Source organism: Vidua macroura, chromosome 1, assembly GCF_024509145.1.
Source record: "Vidua macroura isolate BioBank_ID:100142 chromosome 1, ASM2450914v1, whole genome shotgun sequence".
In the NCBI taxonomy this organism is placed as follows: domain Eukaryota; kingdom Metazoa; phylum Chordata; class Aves; order Passeriformes; family Viduidae; genus Vidua; species Vidua macroura.
The window spans coordinates 72707650-72712731 of NC_071571.1; the positions used below are offsets into that span (position 1 = coordinate 72707650).

Consider the following 5082-nt stretch of genomic DNA (forward strand, 5'->3'; position numbering starts at 1 on the left):
AGGATACATAGGGGATCTGGGGGAATTAGCATCAGCTTGGTGACTAAAGGTGACTAAATGATCTCCTTTACTTTGGCTGAGTGCCTAAAATTATACTGTGCAAGTACCCATCTCCCTCTCTCCTTTTGTGTGTAGCTATAGGTGCTGTTGCAGTATGTGCAGTCATGTTGAAATTTTTGTCAGTTGATTTGGTTTGAATGACAGTGGCAATGTGGCTCAGGTAGAGAGCTGAGCACTGGCAGTTGACAGCAACAGTGAAACCCATGATATATATTCCAGTGGTCAGCTTGAGACACGGCTTGATTGACCTGGTTTCACTATACTTGTGCTGGAGGCAGCTGGACTACACCTTGCTGAACTGTGCTGCAGTATGAGGCCCTCATATCTTCAGTTACAGCACAGATGGGCCATTGTTGCCTTTCAAGAATTCCATGGCACAGTAATGGGCTGTAAGGAGATCTGAGCCCACCCAGAAGCAGCCACAAGCTGGTTGGTAGTGCTAAAGTGTGGAAGTGGGAAGGCTGGGGCTGTCAGTGGTGCCAGCAGGAAGAGGTGGCATGTCTTGTTGTAACAAGTGTGTGGGGATAACACCGAGGAGGCAGTGTTCAACTTTTCCTACCTTTATCAAACTTCCAAATTTTCTGTTCCTTTCTGAGAAAGCAAGAAATGAAAACTCAGTGGCATTCACTCACTAAGGAGGTCAGGGGAGACCATAACCTTCCTTGATGGAGTGCCCAGTGCAGGTGAGAGAGAGCAGAAAGATGCATCTAGTCAGGTGGGTAGGTGTCTCATAAAATCAAACAGGGCTAAGGTATGACACTCCTACATTAATTACATTTAAGAGCTTAAGCCAAATTTTTTTATAATTTCTCCAATTATTTGGATGACATATAAGAAGTGTCTGGAAAAATAGTAATACATTACTGTCACAACATACAGCATGACTCTACTAGATGAAACATCAGGAGAAATAATATAGGTGGGAGATTTGGAAAAGAAAAAAAATAGTTTCATATTGCCTGCCTTTTCTGATGAGCAACATAGTTTGAATATATTTCAATTTTTCTTCTACTATTTGTTAATGGGGACAGGGAGTGGGGAGAAGGTAAGAATATCACATGGAGCAGGCAACCTTCAAAGTTTCTTGCATCTTGAATAATTGCTGTTTTAGAAGGTGCTAGGAAGAAAACTTATGAGCATGATCAACTGAACTTTTTCATCACGCTTTTACAAAATATAGAATATGTATCAAAAGGAAATAATGGTGAATATACTCTGCTTGGTTGAATGCTCCACTATATTCTTCACAGAAAATGACTGGGAACAACTGGCATCTCACTACATCTTGCCAAAAGCCTGAAGGGAGCTTCTGTAATAAACTCCCTACCTTTTGCTTTCCTTAGCATCAAAATGTCAGTGCTGAACATGCTGCTGTGAACAGCACGTGTAGGAACAGCATAATGGAAGATAATGGTAAGCATTATTTGGAAGGAGATTATGTCATATGAAAAAAATAAAAAACCTAAACAAATAGCCAATCTGTTGATGCCTGAACATTCCTGTGCTTGGAAACGCAAATATGTCACTGCCCAAATCTGTTTGGACTGAATCAAGAACAATTCTACCTCTGAGCCAAAGCAGTTTTGTTGGATAAGACAGTGCAATTGAGACTCATTCTATTATCTCTCCCCATGTGTGGAAAACTAGAGAAAAGGCAGAGCAAAAAGGAATGAAGGATAAACACCAGCTTTTTTGCTTTTTATTTCTTCTTTGGCCACATGAATGTAGTGTGATCTACAGCTGTGAGAGGCCAGTGGAGCCAAGCTGACCGTGTGTTTGGATGCCAGGAGCTGGCTGTTCATGGTCTGCTTTTGGGTCTTTGGTTCCCAATGGAGCTGCAATACAGAAAACATGTTATTCATGTTGCACACACTGCAGAACACTGCATCAGTGCTGAGGGACAGACTTTAGGTTTAAAACAGAAGATCCTTGTGGACCTGTGAAGAAACAGTTGTCAGAGTGAGATACAGAAAGAATGAGGATGTAGTGTGGCAGCCTGGTAACAGAGAGGCCTTGGGACAATGAATACTAGTTTTTTAGTTGAAACCAAGAAAATTAATATTTATTCTAAAAATCCAAATCTAACTTAGTTCTTTGGGCACCTTCTTTGTACTATTTTTTTTTTTTTTTTTTTTTTTTTTTTTTTTTTTTTAGAAATTATTGCCAGGAAGAATTAAACTGAATTAAATAGATTGTTCTAATTTACCTTGGTGTCATCTCTGGAAGGAAAAAAAATCTCATACTGCTGCAGAGTCCATACATTTATTTGTCTTGTTTTTAATGTCCACTGTAGTGCTACATCTTAAAAAGCATGCTGCTAAACTGTGCAGCCTATAAAACAGACATCAGGAGGTACGTGCATTGTGCGAAATATCCCATGATTTAATTTGAATTTGCACCATTACTGAGACACTTGTGCAATTATGTACTGCATTACATTTCCAGCTGGAGACCAGAGATAAGGTGTTTCAGGAATACCTATAGACCAACACAGTCTTTAAAAATGGATTAGCAATTGGAGGTCTGGTACTTCAGAGCCTTGAAAGGACTCTTTTTAAGGGGAGGCAAGGAAAGAGGGCAAAAGGAAAGATGGGTTCAGCACCTTCTGAGAGCCAGATCTTCTAGCTTATGCCAAGCTGGGCATCCTGATGTAACAGACAGTTCTGAGAATTTAGGAACACAGAAAAATGTACACCTCAGTCTGCCTGCAGCTCTTGCAACATTGCCAGAAGAAGCGGCTGTGTAAGCCTGCACAGCTGCCAGAGCTGCCCATAAAACAAACCCAGCCCCATCTCCAGCCCTGCTCAGCTCTCTGGGAGGGCAGGAGACATGGGGAACACAGGGAAGCTGCTATCCTTCTTAGGCTGCCATCTACCATTTCCACAGGTGACACAGGAACAAGAGGAGGGACGTGGCTTTTTGTCTCTTGTATCCCCTTGCTAACCATATTGCAGATTGACCTTTACTTTGAGGTTGTCCTCTTCATGTACTTTCCTGTTTTCCTTCAGTAACATACAATACCAAGTGTTTTTTTTTTTTTTTTTTTTTTTTTTTTTAATATTACAGGGACGATATAATTTATCTTGCGTGGAAACAAGAAAGGTTTAGGTGCAAAGAAAAGACATTTAATAACTCCTGTGACCTGGACAGCCTCATCTATTATGGCATTATTTTATTTGAACTGTGAGACCAGAGAGCAGCAAAAAAGACGTCTGCTGTTTGACTGACAAACGGCTGGCATAACAAACATCCAGCAGGATGTGAACGATCATTACTTCTAAGGGCAATGTGGACTCTTTCTCTCTGAGTCAGTTTTACCTCTGAAGGTGAATGCCTGCTCACCTGCAATATATTCTGCCTGCAAATTGGCAAATGCCATTGTAATGCTTCTCATTTTATCTTTTTCTATTAAGCCTGAGGAAAGAAGTTATGAGGAAGAGAAACATTTTTGTGTTCTCTTCAAAACCTTCTATGTAAGCAAAACTTAATCAAAGGGAACTGTTTATCATTTGATTTTGAAATAATTTTGCCTTTCAACGTTCCCTGCATACGTCAAGAGGAATAGAGGCTTGCAGGAAAGGCAGATGAAATAGCCTCCTCTTTTTATTTATTGATTTTGTACAACTCAGCATGGAAATTTTGTAGAACAAAACCGGCAGCTTAAGAAAGATGCCTAAGTCATCAAGAACCACTTAGGTACACAATGGGTGAAACTAGGCACCACACAAGGTTACTGCTTGTGAGAGGAATATGTACACAAACACCCTTTTGCACCACATGTGCACTTCTGTGGAAGAGGTCACAAATACCTGGGGAGCTAAAATTTACCTCTGTGATGTGCCAGGTGGCTAGGCACAGCTTGTGGGGACTTTGCCTAGGCCTCAGCAGTGGCAGAAATTACAGACACACATCCCAAAATAGAGTCAGTGTTGTCTCCTACAGCTGATACACAGATGACCATTAGTTGTTGGATAAAAGCACATTCAAATACTTCAAAAAACCCTACAAACCACACCATAAACCAAAAGAATTCTTACAAAAAGCACAAAAACTTGTTGATAGTACCATCGCGCTATTTTACTCTGCAATAATACAGTTTCCTCATCAAGATAAATATTCAGCCTTCAGCCCTGTAGTGTGTCTGCTCAGGAGCTGGATTACTGCCTCATAAAACTGTGCAATGGTGCAATTATCACTTTGGTATTAGGCAGGTACTGCAAGGTGCTCTCATTCTGTATTAGGTGGGACACTTTATGGTGGCAATAAAACTGATGTGGCTTCAAGTACTTGTTACAATGATAAATTAATGAATCATACCGTAGGCCATGTCTTTAACAAAATGGAATAGCTTCTTTTCTTGCAATATGCACTGGAGGTAGGTGAGATTGTATGCAAGTGGAGTGATGTCAAACTGGAGGGGGAGGGCTGAGATGAAGGTGTATGAAGCTGAGACAGAAGCATATGTCAGAGACTTCACTAATGTGCATTTCTTAACTCTGCTTCTCATTTTCACTGTTTCCCCTACCCCATCATTTGGAAATGATCAGGCACTAACTTTTGTACAAAACCACGGGGGACTCTTTGGACAAAGTCGAGCTTACCAATTTTGTTCCACAGACAAAGCAGGAGACTGAGTGGAGACTGAGTGAGTATTTCACATTCTGAGATGTAGGTGGGTTGGGAATAAACACCAACATGTACCAGGATTGCTTCTGGATAAAAAGGAGTAATACTCACTGCAAAAAAAAAAAAAAAAGAAAGCATGTCTCATTCCTCACAGACTGTGTAGATGCAGAAGGATGGGGATGCAGAAGGAAAATGTCACACTATGCAATATTTGCAAAGTCTGGAAGGAGTAGTGTTAGAGACCTTTTTGTACACGAGCTGACTAGTTACTGCAGTGGAAAGAGTTCCAGTACTGAAAGTGTATTTGGATTGAAAAGTAATGATATCACATGCTGAAGGGAGAGGTAAAATACAGCTGAAGCAGATAAAAGGAAAACAGACCAAGGTAATCTAGAA

At 40.6% G+C, this 5082-nt stretch overlaps 1 long non-coding RNA gene across 3 annotated transcripts; it reads left to right on the forward strand.

The window, feature by feature from the left end:
* The first annotated feature begins 498 nt into the window (after window positions 1-498).
* LOC128820339 (uncharacterized) lies at window positions 499-1507 on the forward strand. 3 transcript variants are annotated; one of them, XR_008440879.1, is made up of 3 exons: window positions 499-574; window positions 661-775; window positions 1404-1507. It is a non-coding gene; the product is annotated as an uncharacterized LOC128820339 (long non-coding RNA). The 3 variants fall into 3 exon arrangements; XR_008440878.1 differs by having other exon boundaries at window positions 661-743; XR_008440881.1 differs by having other exon boundaries at window positions 499-552; window positions 661-743.
* Window positions 1508-5082: the final 3575 nt, after the last annotated feature.